General features: G+C 38.4%; 1 protein-coding gene across 13 annotated transcripts in view; it reads right to left on the reverse strand.

The window, feature by feature from the left end:
* The window catches only part of TRIM2 (tripartite motif containing 2), a 109,896-nt gene that overhangs the window by 55,432 nt on the left and 33,897 nt on the right, over positions 1-20,567 (reverse strand). For 2 of the 13 annotated variants that reach the window (XM_030563490.1, XM_030563489.1), the window contains exon 1: positions 18,791-19,093. The exons of 6 other annotated variants lie outside the window; for them this stretch is intronic. The gene's annotated coding sequence lies outside the window, so the exon portion shown is untranslated. Of the gene's footprint in view, positions 1-2,157; positions 2,536-4,950; positions 4,970-13,936; positions 13,956-18,244; positions 18,266-18,790; positions 19,094-20,567 lie in introns of those variants that run through there. 5 more of the 13 variants (XM_030563495.1, XM_030563486.1, XM_030563491.1 and 2 more) reach the window with 4 other exon arrangements.

Raw genomic sequence — 20,567 nt, forward strand, 5'->3', positions numbered from 1 at the left:
AAAAGGACAACATTATATAATCCCACCTTTTGATTGTCACATTTAGCCAAAACTTCTTGAACTCTTTATGTGGTTTAAATTTAAATTTTTAACTTCCAAATATCCTCACTGCAGAAAAGCCATTTGGCTAACATTTGGGTGCAGACTACTGCTTTGTTTTACAGAACACAGGACCAACTTTTCCTCTATTAAAGGCATTAGAGACACAAGGTAGGTGATGCAATATCTTCAGGTCTGCTGAAGAAGAGCGCAGTGTGACTCAAAAGCTTGTCTCTTTCACAATCTGAAGTTGGTCCAATAAAAGATATTACCTCACCCAACTTGTCTCTCTAATATCCTGGGACCAACATGGCTAAAACTACACAGCATGTTAATTTAGTTGCCAACTCTCCAAGATTGGCCTGGAGTCTCCAGGAATTAAAAGTTGACCTAATCTTCAATTAAAGATTATGTCATGTGATGAAATCTCCAGGAATACATCTAACTAAAATTGGCAGCCCTACATGTTAATGGCATTATAATCTAGCTTCTCAACCAGGTGGAATAAGAATGGCCCTCAGTGTTTAAAATTAATGTAAGACCTTGGGAGTCTCAACATATATATTACAGATCTCTCTCTCTCTCTCTCTGTAGAACTCTCTCTCTAAAGCTGAAGGTGTGTGGACTATCACATAAAAATACATCAAAAACCCCATCCTCTGATTTTATGAGCATGCCGCTTTGGAAACCCAGTTGATCTTAGCTAAACCAATTCCAGAATAAGAGCTCATAGAAAAAAGTAGTATTCTTTGTCACCCACCCAGTGCTCAATGATTACATTTTGTCTCTTTTATCTATCTGTATGGAAATATTTATCAATTTTCACTCAAAATATATCCTTTAAAGCTCAAAAGAAAAAAAACCAGTTCTAATAGTTTAAAAAAATCCCAATCCTAACAAATGTACACAAATTCAGTAAGAAATGTCAGCATGCAGCCCCACCCTTATGGAAAAGAACATCCAGTAGAATTTCATAGCGATAAAACCCATTAGGGTTCTATAAATGACATCCTATAAGACTTATTCTAAAAAAACCTGTACAGTTTAATAGAAAATAAATATTCTTCCTACAGCTCTTTTCTGAAAAACAAAAACAAAACAAACAAAAAACCACATAACCTTTAGACTTTCAATAGATTCATACGTTCCAAGATCAGAAGGCTCCACTGTGATCGTCTAGTCTAGCCTCCTTTAGAACATAGGCTATAACACTTCCCAAAAATATTTCCTAGACCATATCTTTTAGAAAAACATGCAGTCTTGATTTTAAAAAAATCGTCAATGTTGGAAAATCCACCACAACTTGTGGTAAGTGGTTGCAATGGTTAAATACTCTCACATTAAGAATTTATGTCTTATTCTCCCTTTGCTTCTACAACAGGAATTTAATTATCTATAAAGTCCTGTAAGATTGTCCACATACAAAAAAATTATAATTATAATTGCTTGTTAAATTCCATAGTTCTTTTTCATAAAATGGGAGAACTCTCCCTCCTTGAAGACAGTGCTATCAAGGAACTCCACCCACTCAGAACTGCAACTAGACTGAAAGGCTATCAGAATAAACCAAATAATTTGTTGTTTCCTTGTCTGCTGCTTATCAATGATATACAGAACCTAGGTCTATTCATGTATTATGAATGAATAGGTTTTCAATGGCAACATTTACAATGGAATGTCAGAAAGATCTGTAGGAAAGGATGGGTGGGTCTAAATCATGCTGCTTCAGAGATAGCATTATACACGGGTAAACTTCCATCAACCAGATATTATGCCTACCTGTCTACCTGCACAGGAATAAAATGAGGAATTCAATCCAGTTACAGCCGCAGCTACAAAACTGGTCTCAGAACACAAAGTCAAAATACAGAATAAATTAGTCACTCTCATCAACATACAGAAATCTAGTACACTTGTGTAAAAACTCATTTTTGCATTCCGGTCTCTCCCACCCTTGTAATCAGTTTGGTGCCACTGTTTAAAAGATAGAGCAAGCATCTTCATTTACTACAGCATGCAGCATCATAAAGAACAAACAAACAGAGTGCCAGAACAGAAGGGGTGACCCAATAGTAGTCACCAGGCATAATACTGAGCAAATGAACATTTCAGACCTACCCATTTTTGAAGATAAATAGCTTAATCAGTGCGTGCTGAGGATAAAATCCTTTCAGGGATGGAGCTGCAGTTCCTCAGTAATCCAAACAAGCAAAACATTATTCTGTAAATATTTCAACTTTAAGAGTCTCAAGCATGAAACTGTTTAACAACCCCTGACAGCACAGTCATTATTAGAGGCACAGCATATTTTTTGCTCTATGTGGTGATGCTCCATTCCACAGAGAAGACAGGTGTAAAGAAAAATGGAAGAAATAAGAGGAGGCCCAGTGAAGTCATCATGAATTTTTTTCCTCCCTGGGTCATTAACAAGTGGGAGACCCTTTCAGGATTCAGACCAATCAATCTTTATTTAGCATATCTTTCTTTCACGCAGCCTGTGTTGAAAGACTGCAGCAAACTGTGCAAGGGATTGTGGGATAGGGATGCAGCAGAGAGCTGCAATGAGATTCGCTGTTTTCTTTTCCCCCCCTTCCTCCCTCCCACCCCCTCTTCCCTAGTCAGCAATCAGCTGTTTCAAGGCTCAGGCAGAGCCATTGAATTTGGTCACTAGAATGTTATTACAGGATTAGCAGGCGGAGACAGCTACCACTGTGCATCTGATGTGCCAGTGCAGCTAAGAAATACATATGCAAATATTACTCAGATCAGAATAAGGATTTAATTTAGAGAGGGGGAGTGAATATTACAGAACATCAATTATCAGGACAGTCACCACAGATAAAATGAACACAACATATATAAAGAAGATAAAAGCTTAAGACTAATGCACTTCACTCTGATTTTCCAGTCTTTAGAGCCCTGTGAAAAATATATCTTCCTTACCCCAACTTTAAGATAGGAGAGAAAAGTGTTCTGTGATTTCCCCAGATGTATAAAAGCAGAACAAGAGAATTGCTTAAAAAAATAAAATAAAAATAAAAAAATTGTACTTCTGGCACATAAGCCAACAGAAATTTCATGCACAACAAACGGGGTATTTCAGCTTACTCAGACACAAGCAAAATGATAATAAGGCAGCAATTATTATCCTTATTATCACCTTAAATGCGAACAATGAAAGCACAGCTGACAATCTGCTGAGGTATTTTTTCCAATCAATCAGTTTTGTGCCTCACTCCCCTATTCCATTTACCTGTCAAAAATGAATAAATAAAAAAATAAAAGCTTGTTTTCAATTTTATGTCCTCAGGTGTGCAAAACAGGTCATTGATCCAATCAGAAAGATGTTGAGTACACAGAAACTACTGAAGTCAAGCAAAATAAAATTAGCTTTGTCCTCTAATATAACAAACAGCCATGATCTTTTTGCATACATCTCTAAATATATGAGTCTATGTTTCTCTTATGCAAGTGTGCTAGCTACCAGGTGTTATTAAAGTTCCAACACACACAAAGACTCTAAGGATCCATCCACATTAAAAAGATGAAAGATTATTTATCACTTAATTGGACCAGGCAAAATGCTCTTAGAAATCAGAATTAAAAACCTTGGTTCTAGACTCTTTAAACACAGTTTGTAGAATATAGTTATTCCCCCTCTGCACTGACCAGGCAAACAGCATGCAAGTCATATTAGAATACATCAAACTTAAGCTCATTAATATTGTTTTTTCTCAAGTGTAGGCAGGCTCTCAAAAGTTTGTCAAAGTTTTCTATAATCTATTACAAGCTCACCCTGTGCCTTAAGATATAAGCAGAGCTAGTCAAAGAACAGAATTCCCAATTCATTGGAAATTCTGAGATTTCTAAAGTTTGTTTTGTCCCAAATCAAGACCAAAAACATAACATAAAATAAAAAAGTTGAAATAGCAAAATTTTTCTTGAATTGAGACATTCCAAATCATTGTTTTGACCTTATCAATATGTTTATTTCATCTTTATCATTTTGACTTTAATATTATGTGATAAGTCTAAACTAGTCTAAATGAAATATTTCAACCTTATCAAGTATTTAATTTCTATAATTTCCTGTCAAAAATGTAGACAAAATCTGTTTGTTCCTACAGAATTAGGGTGACCAGATGATTGTCTCTTTAAAAAACTGGACAGTCCTGTTTTGGGGGACTTTTTCTTATATATGCACCTATTACCTTGCACCCCCTGTCCTGATTTTTCCAAGTTGCTATCTGGTAACCCTATATGGAATGCTTTGATTTTGTAGAATCAGCTTTTTACAATAGAGAAGAAGTCTTCCATCAGAAAACTTTTGAGCACCTCTGAGCCAAGTTTTATCCTGACAAAATACTTTGAAACAAAGACACAGTTATAAAGTGCTCCAGACATTATTTAAAACTACTGTTCATTTGCGTCAGCCACACTGGTTTTAAACATAAGATTCCAACATGATTTTCCAGGCCAACATAGATGGGGCTGAAGCATGTTGTAAACCAGTTTGACACGAGGGGCTAGGGTTTCCAGCCTCTGGTATCAAATACAGCTCCTTCACTTCCTGCATCCAGTGCTGAACTATGATTGAATCAATTATATTTCTTTTCAGTTTCAGCAGAATTCTTTATTCTCACAATAAGGAAATCCCAGGGACATTGTTCAACTGGCAGAAACAAAAAGCACATTTAAAACAAAAAGCATGTAAAAATTCATAACTAGTGATCCCTGAGCAGAAATAGAAACATTCAGCCATATACATGCAAGCAGGTATCATTTAGCTACCTATCATCACAGACTAGTACAAGATATACATGTACTGATAGTGCCAGTATAAACACAGCTATTTACAATGTACAGTAATGACTACGCACCCCTGGAGTCACAACTGATACCACAACATACCACATGGACGGAGGAAATTGCAAGAGAGTCACTGGGGTAATCACTCTCACTAGGAGCTATTACCATGTGTCACCAGCTTAAAATAAGTGTGTGTGTTAAAGTTCAGTTCTCTTATAATTCCCAGAAGCTGCCAGCCAGCAATGATTTTACATTCTACACATAATAATTCTTCTTTGAAAAAATCAAAATGTGGGAACAGTACCAACAGAAGTGAGACAGAGAATGGCTGCAGCACTTTCCTTGACTCTTTTGTTCTTGCATGTTTAATGTTTGACATGTAGGTTTCTTTTCCCCAGTGGACAGGAAATGGATTTACAGTTCACTGAACAACCCTGCTGCACTTTATCAGCACACCAGTTACTAGCTGGCTGCTTTCAATAGGTTTTTTTTCTCTTTTTTTTTCAATAAAATACTCTCCCTTGGGGACTTCCTGCACCCTCCTTTTCTGCTGTGCAGTTAGTGAAATTAGTTCTGAGCAGAAAAATGTGCTATAGCACATGCTACCTTCACTATGTGTGGGAGGGGGAAATCCCCACTCTGCTATTACAACAAGAGTGTCTGCTGCTATTTACTATTCTCTTTCTCTACTCCCTGCCGCCCATGCTCAAAACTCCCAATTCATGTTCCCACTCCTGGAGATCCTATGAGCAAGAGGAGGGGAAAGAAACCCTATCTGTCAAACTGAAGTGGGTCTAAATTTCTGCACTAATAATGTATGTATCAAAATACTCTGGATTCAGATTAGCTGATTTTGTTCAACATTTATAGTTACACACGCCTTCAAAAGAGAACAACAAGTGCTTTGATAAGTGGGTTGAAATGTTGGCTCATTTTACTGTAACTCCTATAAGCACGTCTGCTGAAATGATTTTTTGTACAGTAATGGGAGTTTGGCACACAGTGGGATTTTCAAGAGTGCCTAGGTACCTAAATACCTTTGCAATCTGTCCCTTTAGGACCTGCTTTTCAAAGGTGCTGAGCACCTGCAAGTTGAAATAAGTGGGAGATGTAAATGCTCTGTTCTTCTGATGATGGTCCCCACAGAGAGGATTAAACCTTTTAAAGAATCCACCTTGAGTCTTTCTATAAGCATCCCTCATTATCCTCCTGTCTCTATATACAAACACACACCTGTGCCCCACCACTGCACCAGCCAACGCAGGATTTGTCCTGCCAGTTTTTCAGTTCTTCTTTCAGAAAGGATGAAACATACAATAAATTAATATTAGGGGGTTAGTCAAAGGTTCCTTATCCATGCATTGCTCCTCTCTTCCTCACCCCACTTCAATTCCTATTTAATTTTGATCGGATTTTGTTGGTTGAACATACCATTCAGCTCAGCAAGACCCAATGTAGCATCCAGTAATCACTACTTGTCATCTGATCTCTGAACAAGATGAACTCATCAATACCTGCTAGTCCCTCCAGGATTGCCTCTTGCAACAATAATTACCTTCCAGCTATAAAAGAATTGATCTAACATATGTCACAATCTAATTTGCTTTTAAAAAAGTGTAAAAGCATCCCACTAAGTCCAAACCAGATTATTTTACCTCTAAAATACTTTCCAGTTACTGCAGTGATCTTGTGACTGGTTGAATCTGCTATTTTGTTGGGTTGTAATAAAGTTTTTGTTTCACACGGTCAATATACTTGCTTAGTATTGTAGAAGAGACAAAGATAAAGCTATTTAAGGCCCCAAATTGTTTATAGTCTAAAGAGATAATAGCATTATTTCTGAGTGACTTTCCTCATTTGAAACTGGAACAAATACATTTAACCTCCTTAGGGTTGCCATTCCTCCAAGATTGTCCAGGAGTCTCCAGGAAATTAAAAGTCAATCTCTAAAGATTATGTCAGGTGATGAACCGTCCACGAACACGTCCAACCAAAATTGGTAATCCGACACCTCCTCCTGATGTCATTTTTCACGATAGGTAGGCTATATGCTGTCCAAGCAGAAGTCATGCTCTTAGAGTGGTATGGCAGGATTTGCAGGTGTGCAGATTTTAAATTCTGACTGAAGATACTTCAGAAAGTATCTTCCATGCATTCAAATGCACATAGAAAAGGATGTTCAAAACAAACAGGAATTTGACATGAACATACCAAAACAACAAAAAAGGCAAATATGTTCATTAATGCTAAGAGTTCATCTGTAATTACTTAGTCCTTATGTACTTCATGAACCACTATGTAAAATCATTCATTTACTATTTGTGATCTCTTGCATTAGGTATCATGTTATTTTGTCACATTAGTCACAGAGAGGAGATTCAAAGGGGAAAAAAAATTACATGAGAATTAGAACTAAAGTATTGGAGAACTCAATATGACAGATACACAGTTCTCTTGCAGTGTAGACAGGATGGAACCATAGTTTCAATTATGCTACAGCTCTGCAAAATCCAAAGCTGAAGCATTTCATGGTTAGAACACTTGCTTTGGACCCAACTATACAATGGAGTAGTGTTTATAGTAGGGGCTTTTAGCAAAAAAAGGTATTCCCAACCATGCTAGCATTGATTCAACAGTTCCACTGGCAGCCGTAGCATAGAAAAACATTGGTAAGAGCATGTCCATTAGATCTACTTTTGATCTTCCCCAGAGGGAATATTCTGAGAAACTAAACATTTCTTAGAGTGGACAGGATCTAAAACAGAACCCATTTTTAACCCATGTTTGAGGATTGCTGTATGCTGTTAGTAGGTACTCTAAAATAATGGGAATTGTAATGTAGATGAGAGAGAAGAAAAGACAGATAAAGCAGCCTTGCATATTTCAGAACAATAAAAATAGACTGTTTGGCCCAGATTTTAAAAAGGTATTTAGACATTGTGATTCTCAGCACTGCAACATTTACTAATCTAGGAGCCCAAATTCCATTGGGATTTAGGGTCCTAAATGTCTTTATAACTTTTGGAAATGAGACTCAGTGTATATCTACATTACAGCCGTTACAGTGTTGTCACTGAATTGCCCTAATGTAGAGGTTGCCTTCATCGATGGAAGGAGTTTTTCCATCAATGGCATTAATCCACCTATCCAAGAGGTGGAGAGTAGGCCAACAGAAAAATTCTTGTGTCGATCTACGTATGTCTACACTGGAAGTTAGGTTGACCCATCAGGGCATACACTTTTTCATAAGACAAAGCGACAAAGCTTGATGGATCTAATTTTTAAGCATAGACCAGGCTTTAGATGTTGCAACGATGACTACCACAGAGACTAAATACCTTTAAAAATCTAGGTCTTAAACCTATGAAAATAAAATGTTAATTAAGCTACATTAAATATTAATGGGCTGGAGATGGTCTCTCCAGTCTAAAACATTGGCTCAAAAGCTAGTTTTGAACAACAGGTGGCTGGTTCAAAGTACCAAAAAAATAAAGGAAACTAACGGGGGGCTGGTCTACACTAACAAGTTATATCGGCGTAGCGACGTCTCTCAGGGTTGTGAATTCTTCCATTGACCTAGTTACTACTTCCTGGAGAGGTGGATTACCTATGACAATTGGAGAACCCCTCCTGTCACAACAGTGTCTACAATGAAGCGCGGCTGCAGCATTTTAAATGTAGACATAGCCTCACTTTAACAATGGATTATCCTAAGCGGCATTTGTCACCTCACTGGAAAAGTGTGGAGAAAACCAGCCCCAATACACTGAAATAAATGTGATTCACAACAAGATATAATAAATGGAAATTAAAAATATAAAAAACTAAACAGAAACTGGGGAAGCGGATCATCTTTTGTGTGCAGCCTGAAGTAAACACTCTTTGCTAGTAACACAGCAAGGATACGGGGCAGAGTCCACCTGCCATTTAGTGGGCAGGCTGGATTTCAGCACAACCCCTCTGCAGCAGCTAGTCCAGCCCAAAGATGAAATCGTGGCTGCTGCCCCTCCATACCTTTATCTGAGCCTTTGCCACCAAATCACCCAGTTCCCTTCTCCACAGTCCAGCACCAGAGGCATCCTCCATGCCTGCCAATTCAGCACAGAGTCTCCTTCAAAAGTGCACAAAAATACCCCATATACCTTTCTTCTATATGTGCCCATAAATGGTCATTGTGGGATCAAGTGGCACAGAAAGGTTTGGCCAGGCCCTCTGTGCTGGATCAACTTTCACTGTAAATGCACCAACTTACCCTGTGAGCATATGCATGCACATGTATGCATGCAACCTGGGAGCATTATATTGAGGAATAAACTCCATCAGAGTAACCTTGGCAATGAAAATTACTAATGGCTTTTAAGAGAACTGGACACACAGGACCCACTTCCAATGGGTAAAAACAGCCACAACTCTCAATTAAATCACTGAGTTTTGAATACTTAGCAGCTGTCAGGATTGGAGTCTATATCCTCACCCACCATATTCACCAAGTTCATTCTATTTGATTTAACATTATCCATCTTCAGCACATCCAAAGCAGGAAACACATAAGAGTTTAATTTTGTCCAGCTCAACAGGCCTTTCTGGGCAAGCAGAGGCATTTTATTTTGTTCCCTTTTCTTTTCTGTTTATTATGGGAAAAGGCTGACACTTCATTAACCAGAACAGATCAGAACAAGTGTTTCCCATAACTTATGAAGTATCAGCTTCATCTGCAGAAATGCATAAATTCCCAAAGCTCATTTATACAATCAATCAATGGCCAGCCTGCCTCACTATGGCTGAATCAGTATGCTGGTTGCCTGCCTGTAAGCACAAGACCCTGTGTGGTGTTGAATTCACAGACAACTAAAGTTAGATCCTCTCTCTCACTCTGGGCCACTCATAAGCAAAAGCACAGACATGGTCAGATACTGATATAGCCAGATCTCACATAAGAATTACACATTATCAAGTGCATCTGACTTCCAAGCAGATGTTACTTATGTTACTGGAGCAAGGAAAAATAAAGGGGAAAAAAATCCCTGACTGTATCTGGCCTATGGTACAAATATGATTCTTAGAAATAAACAATCTTCTATTACATAACTCACTTTGAGGTTCTATATTACGCAGAAAATCAATTTATCCTTGCTAATGACTGTGGGACTCACTGCAAAAGATTAAATTTTGTGAATGAGTGAGGAATTTTTTTTAAAAGACTCAAAATGATCACATTGTGAAATGAAATATTCAATGGTGCATGACACAATCAGTTTTGCTCTAATTATTTCAGATATATTCTAGCAGATTTGCTATTTTGCTATGAACTATTTGATAAAAAAAAATGAACAGTACAAATTATTCAACTTCACTTCAGCTCTTTGCTATAAAACCTTTATTGAGAAGTGGAGAAAGATTACGGATTTCCATGCGTGTATGATTGATGGGATTTGCAGAGTAGAAGAATACAAATTACTGAGGCTCTACTATATAAGTGCAGTTATTTGGATTCTAAAATAGCAAATGAGGCTTGTGGCTAAAAAAATTTTTTTAAAGCTTTGGTAATTTGTCTAGTGTGAGCTAATCCAATAAAGATTTTCACCATCACAACGTGTGGGGATCAGGAGAGAGAGTTGCAGTGTCCATACTGATCTGACATTTCACAAGTAATACTTCCATTTCTATGCCAAGTCCTGCACAAATGTACGCTTCTCTGAAGCAACTTTTCCCTTCAGCCGTTTCACAGCACAGGATAAAGTGTAGTTCTCCATTCCTGAGTTGTCATTGATAAGGTAATATTAGTAGTCAAAGTTACTAGAATGGCAGCAAACAGCATGATGACATTCACTGAGCGCATGTAGATTAAATAGTTCTCAAAATTCCAAGCTTTGGTGTTAGAGGCACCTGCCACGTATATCTGCACTTTGGGGAGTTTTGTATTCCACAAAGCACATTAAATTCTCTAACAATAAATACAGTAACTCCTCATTTAACGTCCTCCTGCTTCACGTTGTTTCGAAGTTACATCGCTGCTCCATTAAGGAACATACTCGTTTAAAGTTGTGCAATGCTCCCTTATAATGTCGTTTGGCTGACTTTACAAGGAAGCATTGCATAAATTCCGCTTCTTTGCCTCCTCCTCCTCCCCCTCCCTACCTCCCAGTGCAGTTGTTCGGTGGCGCTTTAGGGGCTGCAGAGCCCTGTGCTAAGGGGGCCCCGGGGCCCTGGCCTGCAGCTCTAAAGCTCCTTTCGGAATGCAGCCCTGCAAGCACGGACCAGAGGACTCAGGAGGAGCAGGGGCAGCCACCAAGCCAGTGTCTGGAAAGAAGCGGTGCTTTCCCCTTCAGAGCCGTCCAGAGAGAAGTGGTGCTTTGAAGGGGAAAGCGCTGCTTCTCTCCGACCGCTGGCTGCACGGCTGCCCCTGCTCCTCCTGAGTCCTCCGGCCCATGCTTGCAGGGCCGCATTCCAAAAGGGGCTTTAGAGCTGCAGGCCAGGGCCCCAGAGCCCCCTTAGCCCAGGGCCCCTACAACCCCTAAAGCCCTTGCGTTCCGGGTGGCCCGGGGGGGGAGGAAGAGGGAGCTCCCAGAATCATGGCCATGGGGGCAGTGTCGTGCTGTGCAGAGCCACCTGCACACCCCCTGCACCAAGCAGGAGCTGCCCCAGCCTGCACCTCCTGCCTGCCCCAGCCCGAGTCTCCTCCCACACCCCTACCCTGAGCATCCTCCTGCACCCTAACTCCCTCCCAGACCCCATCAGCCCAAGCTGAGCATGTTCTCGCACTATAACTCCCTCACACACCCTGCACCCCCAGCCCTGAGCCCCAGGGGTAAGCCAGGGTCACCTCCCCACCACAGTACAATACTGTACAGTATATAATGCCTTTTGTTTGCCCCCCCCAAAAAAATTCCTTGGTACCTAACCCCCTGCATTTACATTAAATCTTATGGGAAAATTGGATTTGTTTAATATCATTTCACTTAAAGTTGCATTTTTCAGGAACGTAACTACGTTAAGTGAGGAGTTACTGTACTGTGGCCCAAATTATTGAAGGGGTCAAACAGTGCAGTACCTATTCCATCCTTGAGGTGACTAGGTACAACAAGGATGAGTACATTAGGGACAGACAACTGTATTTTTAATCAGGACTTTGGTTTTTCCCAGAATATTTTAAAAGTGGAATGTTTATAATACACCATCTTCTTTCTTTATGTGTCTCTAAACAGTGATGTCAATTGTATTTCATAACAATCCTAAACATTCACTACTAGCTTTTTTGTTTGTTTGTTTTTTGAGTATGCAGACAAAGTCTGGGAGCATACTTGCATATGAATATTTCCATACTGCTCACCGATAAGTAGGTCAGAGTAACTCAGCCCAAAGCCATCATTCTTTTCTTGTTAAAATCAACTACTATACAGTAGTACAGCAAAATTTCAAGCTTTTGATTAAAAAATTAGTTCCAATAATCCTTGACAATGAAACAAGCACTGTATAAACATCTGCAAAGATTAAAGATTCACATTACATTCTTTTAAGCCATCATCCTGCACAATGCCACTCTTTTGAGTCAACTGACATGTTCAATCACTGAAGGAAAACATTGTCCCCAAAGCACACTAGCCAGCAACGACTTTAGCCCTCAGAACTAATGAAAAAGAATGGATTCTGATTCCAAACTTCCAGGATGGAAAGAAACAATCAAGAAGCACATCTTTTGATTTTTATATCTATATTAACTAGATCACCACGTAGAGAAGTAAGTGCCAGAATACATGCTGTTAACATTTTTCACATCTGAGATTAGTCTCCTTCTTAAATTAGCTGCGCTTCATTTAACTTTACTAGTGCTAACTAGCACTAAGACAGATACAGCTGATCAGTGCTCATCCATCCACCTTTGTATTCATCACATCATCTAGTCTAGGTTTTTAGAACTACAACTCTTCCTTCTTATTTGGCATCCATTCAGGAGTTGTTTCCTCAGCTGCCTGGGTGTCCTACCAGTGAACAGGCAAGTAGCCCAGCTCCCCTGGCTAGCTGGATCCCTGTCTCTCAGACATGATCTATTCCATTATGATGTGGCAGGTCATGTTATAGTATAAAAATAAATAATGATTCCAATAGGAAATAACCAGCTACCAAGTCAATCATCAATTACAAATGACCACTAATGACAGTTACCAATGAAGAAACTAAGTACCAATTATCAAACTAATAGTAAGTACTAATTGCCAGATAACGGTATAAAATTGGTGATTGGCATTCTATTTCATAGATTATAATAGCAAAGTAATTAAACACCAATTTTAAAAATATATAATAGAAACATTTAGACAATTGTATTATGTCATAATATAATACGATATGACATGGCAAATCATGTCATGACAATATAATTAAAATACTTTGACTTTTATAGTCTACTGTATTAGAATTTATAATATAACAAAAAGTCAGTAACTTTGCAATGAAATAATTTCAACTTATTTTTGGATAATATTACAAGTTGGATTGAAAAAGGTAATAGTGTTGATGTAACATTTTAGACTCCTATAAAGCATTTGACTTGGTACTGCATGACATTTTAATTAAAAAACTGGAGTGATACAAAATTAACATGGCTCATATTAAGTATGTAATGGATAGTTCTCAAAATTTAATTATAAAATTAAGAAACGTCATTGAGCAGGTGTGTTTCTCGCTGGTCCCAAAGGGATTGGTTCTTGGCCCTATATTATTTAACATTTTTATCAATGATCTGAAAGAAAACATAAAATTACGGATAAAGTTTGTAGATGACACAAAAATTGAGGGAGTGGTAAATAATGAAGAGGACAGGTCACCAATACAGAATGATCTGGGCCACTTGGTAAACTGAGTGCAAACAAACAATATGTATTTTAATAATGCTAAATGTACACATCTAGGAACAAAGGACTTGGACCATACTTACAGGATGGGGAATGCTATCCAGGGAAACTGACTCTGAAAAAGATTTGGGGTTGAGGTGGATGCTTCCAGTGCAACAACCTGGTCAAAAAAGTTAATATGATCTTTGGATATATAAACAGGGGAATCTTAAATACGCATTGACAGGTTATTTTACCTCTGTATTTGGTACTGGTGCGACCACTTCTGCAATACTGTTGCCAATTGAAGAAGAATGTTGATAAACTGGAGAGGGTAAGATTGGAGCCATAAGAATGATTAAAGGATTAGAAAATATGCCTTATAGTGATTGAGCTCCTTTAGTCTATCTATTTAACTTAAAGAGAAAGATAAGAGATACCTGTGATCAAGCTATCAGTACCTACACAAGAAACAAATATTTGCTAATGGGCTCTTTAGCAGAGAAAGATACACCACCCAATGGCTGGAAGTTGAAACTAGACAATTTACCAAATGTTGTGGTTGATTCTCCATCACTTGCAATTTCTAAATCAAGACTATGTGTTTCTAAGAGGCTTTAATTCAAAAAGAATTATTCTGGGGAAGTTCTATGGCCTGTTTTATACAGGAGTCAGACTAGATCAGGGTAGGCAACCTATGGCACGCATGCCAAAGGCAGCATGCGAGCTGATTTTCAGTGGCACTCACACTGCACGGGTCCTGGCCACTGGTCCGGGGGGCTCTGCATTTTAATTTAAATTTAAAATGAAGCTTCTTAAACATTTAAAAACCTTATTTACTTTACATACAACAATAGTTTAGTTATATATTACAGACTTATAGAAAGAGACCTTCTAAAAACGTTAAAATGTATTACTGGCACACAAAACCTTAAATTAGAGTGAATAAATGAAGACTCAGCACATCACTTCTGAAAGGTTTCCAACCCCTGGACTAGATGATCACAATAGTCCCTTCTGGCCCTGAAATCTATGAAAATAATTCAATAAGGCTGAAAGAAAATGTTCCTAATTTTTCCTAAAGAAAACTGCAGAAGGAAATTCTGCAGGAAATTTTTATTTTTTGTTCCAGTTCAGTATAAAACTATTTGAAATTTCCTGCAGAACAGGATTTCCAGGTACTGATCACCATTAAGTTTATATAACTAGAACCTCAGCATCGCAGTTTCATAGCTATTTACACCAGTTCACTGATTAAATGCTTCTCCACTCCATGTATGGCTTGTCTAAAATAAATAACAGGGTTGTCTCAATTCTAACTAGAGAAGCATAAGTAAACATAGTTAATTCAACATATTAAGCATTACATGATAAAAATTAAGCACATGGAAGGCTTTAAATAGGATACCATCAAGTTTTATATCTTAAAAATCTGTATTTAGCTGACCTATTTTCTCTTCATTATCTGTCATTTTTCTTAGAATTGTGAAAATGAACTTTAATTCCTTTTTTATTTCTCTTCCCTTTAGCAAACAGTGACCTGGTTTCAGTGATTCTGTAGAATGAACTGTCATGTCTTCATGTTTCTTGCTTCCTTGTTTAAGCACAAGCATTGTTAATAATGGAACAGGACTGTGCACATCACCTTGAGATTTAGTAACAAAGAGAGCTTGGTATTATTAGGCCTTTGTCTGGAAATAGTACATCTAATTTCTGCCAAAGGGCCAGCAAAGCATAAGAGACCAGAATTTAGAATCCATATGTAGATCCATCAATATTAGTGGCTATTGTATTTGTTATAGAGTGCTGCATGTTCCCTAAAAAAATATTCAAACCAGAAGAACTAATTCCACCACAATATAATCATTTTAAAGGTAAATTAAGTTCTGGGCCCTAATTACTCTATGTCCCTTTTTATTGCTCTGACAAATCTGTATGAAATTTTGCTGCTGCAGAAACATAAGCAAATAGTGCTAATCAGCTACATTCATTTCCCAAGGTTAGGCATATTTTATTTTGAAGAGTTGATAAACTTGGTGAATGATTAAGTACAGTCCTTTAAAATTAGGTTCAAGGACAAATCCTAATTCACCATACCAAGCATTTCTTTTTGTGCAAGACACAATACAGCATGTTTACACAAAACAGTGTATATTTAAAGTCCCAAGCAGCTGGACAAATTTCAGCTTTCAAGTGGGAACACATGACACTGTTCTCAGAGTTAGGACACCCTGGACTTAAGTGGTTCATTTTATTCATTATTTCCCCAAGAAGGAATCAGTGGTAACAGAAAAATATTTACATAAGCCACTGAGTCAGAAATTTGTTATGAATTAACAAAATTTCCTGATCAGGCAAGGACATACCCAGTATGTCTTTGTGATCATTTTAAGCACTGATCATCCAGAGCAATCCAATCGTCCAGCTAAAAATGAGATCACTAGACCAGGAGTATTCCTCCAGGCCGTGTCTGGAATAGCCCCAGACAGCTTGGCCAGATTCACCCAATTAAGACCAAAACCTACAAATCATTTTTCCTACCAGATCTGCTTAGTAGGCAACCAGACAACCGGGGGTTAAATGGCTGGTGAATCAAAACAAGATTAAGCCTTCGAAAGGGAAGAAGAGCATTATGTTAGTTGCCCCTCGAAGACATAAACACTCAGTTGATACCTTCACAATTTTAGTACTAAAAAAAAAAAGTGAAGCCATCACTCCAGTCTGCTCACGTTACTGTTCCCCATCACTGCTGTCTATAAAACCATGCAACCAGCCTGCAAACACACAACTATCTAGTGTATTAACTGAACAAGTGAAAAATACTTGCACAAAAATGACAGCAAGTGCTGTTTAGAGCAGAAAATTAGTAATTTTTTGACATTTAATAATTTGATTTTCAAAATTATGCACATGCAGCTGTGCGCAGCAAAATTCACACCGCATTCACAGCTAGGCAGCATGCACAAATGGCTAGTGCACCTGAAAGTCAGGCCCTAACTGTTTAATGTCAGTTAACTATCTGAATTAATGCAATATGGTCGGTTCATGGAAAAGAATTTCCATTTAAAAAGTCAATATTCAGAACGAAACTATTTATCCACCACCAATTCTCATCAGTGAATGGAGTACAGGGCACATGAATATAGCATCAAATATCATGGTTTCAAAATGCTATTTAAAAACAGCTGTGAGGACCACCCATAACATAGGCCAGAACCAGACAGACAGAGTGCAGTGGGTTTTTTCATAAACCCCAAACTTGCTGAAGTTTATGAAAAGGTTTGCTGGGGTTCAATGAATGCTTCAGTGTATCTTAGGGGGTTTGAGTAGGCCTGAGCCAGACAATTTTTTTGGGGGGGGAGGCAGGGGAGGAAATCAGCCATGTGCTCCCAGAAAAGAGGGCCTGCAATTCTTTATCTTTAGCTGTCCTCTAGCTTGGCGCAGGAGTCCTGATGGACTTCTACCCCACCTTCTCCCAATGTGTTCAGCAGTAGCTGGATGCTCTCTTCTCAGTGTTCCCAACTTCAGGAATTTAATTCATTTTGTCTGTTTGTTTTTTTTAAGTCTCTCCCCCAACCCCCCGCCCCCGCCACTGGCTTAAAAATGAGAATTTTTTTTTAATCATAATACATTTTGGGTTCTTTTCATTTGCCTCTGATTTTTTAAAGACTTTAGGGTTAATGTTTCCAAGCTCTTCGCCACAACCACGAGAGTTAGAAGCTTTCATTTAAATATATATGTTGAGATTCCCATAGAGATCACTTGACTCCAGGAGCTGGGACGTTAGGAAAAATGTCAACTATTATGAGACCCACGATAAAATTATGAGATGGCAACACTGTCTTCTCAGCTCTTCAAGGGGTTACCCAAAAGGTAGCCCACTGCCCTCAAATTCCACATTCCAGAATCTTCAGGGGGAGAGGAAGAGATCTCCCCTCCCCCTTTCTTTTGAGCCTGGTTGTGATGGAAAGGCTCCAACAGTGCCCACTACATATAGGGCATCCCCCAGCCTACAGATCCCTTTAATAAGTATTTATTTAGCGACTATGTTAGACTCTTCACTTCAGTCTTCTGATTTGCCCACAGAAAGTTCAGTATACCTATACATGGTTTTTGCCTGCTGCACCTGTTAAAAGTTTGACCCCAAAGCTATGGCTTTCCTTGTTTCACAAGCTGATATTGGAGCATATTTCAAGGATGAAATGTTTGGGAGCGGGGGTTGGGTTGTTTGTTTCATATTGGGAAGCATCAGATTCAAGGATACAGTATCTAAATTGATAAGGCACAGAATTGTCACATGACCTTGGTCTCTCTTGTATCTATCCACAAATTGTCTGAAGCTCCTTGTGCTCTGTATGATCAAGAGAAATAATAAAAAAACAATCCTGATCCATCAGTATCAGCAGACAAGCAGCAGTTAACCTTGCAATGAGAAACTAGCCTGAGTCTGTATGAAGAACAATTGGTAAGGCAATGGAATTTAGTTCCAAGCTTCCAAGGGTTAACTAACTACTGGGGGTGGGGGTAAGAAACGGGAGAACTATTTTAAAAGTTCCTAAATGTACCTTGATATTGTCCTGTCAAGGGCAGAGAGTCATGTTCTTTTGTTGAATAAACAGCTTTGCATTTGTTTCACATGGAAGCTCCTGGGCTTTACCTCAGTTTTTTTCTTTTAACATTAAGTAGCAGAAAACATTGTTTTCCTAGTCACGTCCTGTTTATGCAGCGTCACACAATCTCTCTTTGAAAAGCTCACTCTTCCAGCACTCAACACACATAGTTGGTCAAAACATTCGCTGTTGTCTTTTTGCCAAGTCCCAAACAGTTTCTGCACAAATGCAGCAAAGGTTCTGCCAGAAAGGATAACAGCACCTAAACTTCCAAAATCATATTGACATGCCCATCAACAGAAGGGGTGTCAAACTGCCAATACTTAACTGTCTACAATGCCCCAAAAGAGGAGAAACAACACAAGCTGATTCCTTCTGTCTCACACACACAGCAGAATCCCTGACAAAAATCACAGCAACCAAGAGTGGATTCTCACCACTTCCAGAAAATATCTGAGTGCAAATTAACACAAGGATAGTAGCAAACAACTAATAACTTACAGTATTTAGAAAGACAATAGGAGAGGGCTGTTGCTACTTCTCCTTCTTTTAAATGGCTGTCAGCTGAGCAGGAAACCACAGGAAAGGCTTTTTGTTTCCCTCCCCCTTCTCACTTCATTTATTCCTGTAGCTCTGCAGTCTGAAGAGATCTGAAAGTCAAAACTTCATCCCTTTGTATTTCCAAATGGTATGTCTGATTGTCTTTGGGGCCATACCAATGATGTAATAAAAATAAACAAAGGAAAAACAATCTAGCTTGAGCTGAATCTTCTTTACCCAGGATTTTTTGTCAAAGCTGTTCTTATGTCAGTCACTTTCACTTCCAGAGTATTAAGTCATCTGTTTTTCATAAGCTGAAAATTGCTGCTAAAGCTGGATGGAATATACTGCCTGCCTTGCTTGCATTCTCCAAGTACTGGCCCTGCAACTAATCCAAGGTACAAAGACTGAAAAGCAACAGCCAGCTTCATGAGCTATTCCAAAATGGTCTCATGAGGGCAGAAGACTAAATGTTCCTATAGGCATCCTCCAAAAGCAGATCCACACAATCATGAATGAATTTATAAGGCATTGGCCCATTTTCCCCTCTGCAACACTAAACAAATCTTCCAGCCCCATCAACATAAACATAAGTAGCCCTTCCAGAGGAAAAAAAATGCTAGTCTGCTGACAGACTGATTGGCAATTTGGAAAAATAGCTCATTATTTACAAATGGAGAAGTGAATACTGATCTACTTACATCCTTTAAGTGTTTGGGGGTCAACCTGGAGGTCCTTCTTGGTCAGGCAACCCCCCCCCCCCGAAAGTCTAAGGAGGAACCCTAGGATTTAGCCCAGCAGCTAGAAATCATTAGGCTGGGTACCTCTTACAAAGGCAACAAAGCAGTAAAATTTTGAAAAGCACCTAAATCCTGTTCAAAGTCAATAGAAGGCTGAATGACTTACACATTTTTCAAAAAGTTACCCCACATCATCAATCCCTCAAAGGTTCAGTTAACATATGTCCAAAAGTTTGAGTACTTATCTACATTTTCTGATACTTTAGAGCTTACATATAATCTGCAAAAGATTTTTAATGGAGTTCTGCTACTCTATGATGGATAAAGGCGGCTCGAAAGTGGCATAGCTGCTTTTGATTTAGGTGGGGTTTTCCCCTTGCTTGTTTTTTAAGTTAGAAATATTAGGAATGCAAGGTCTGGTCTAGTTTTTCTGGAAGACCTGCAAAGGATATTAGAGAATGTGTATTAGGAGTACAGTATTCAAACCCTAATTGAAGGGGCAAATGTAAAACCTTTAACAGAAACATTCTTCTTCCAAAGCATCAGACATTGCAAGTAAACAAAACAAAACAAACCACTTTAAACAGTTTACCTAAAAACTCCTTCCCCTCCCATTTGCTCAACTTTCCATCTTTTGTGATGTTATAATTACACTAGTCATCATGAACTTTTCTAATATAGATGAAACATAAATTCCTAGTGTAAAAAAACCAATCAAATCTAAAAATAAACCAAAACACAACAACAATAAAAATCAGGTAAAACAAGCAATCAAAAAGAGCACAAGCCTTCTTCTCCCCCCTTTTTATCCCTTCACATTTTTTTAATCGACCTTTAAATACATTTCATTTAAAAAAAAACAAACAGCCCCACAAAAACAAAACAAGCTCTCCTTTAAATGTATTGCAATTAAAAACCACCACCAACAAAAAAAACAAAAACAAAACAAAAAGCCCTACCATATCCAGATACTATGACACCAAGAAATCACCAAACCA

Source organism: Gopherus evgoodei, chromosome 5 (assembly GCF_007399415.2).
Source record: "Gopherus evgoodei ecotype Sinaloan lineage chromosome 5, rGopEvg1_v1.p, whole genome shotgun sequence".
NCBI lineage: Eukaryota > Metazoa > Chordata > Testudines > Testudinidae > Gopherus > Gopherus evgoodei.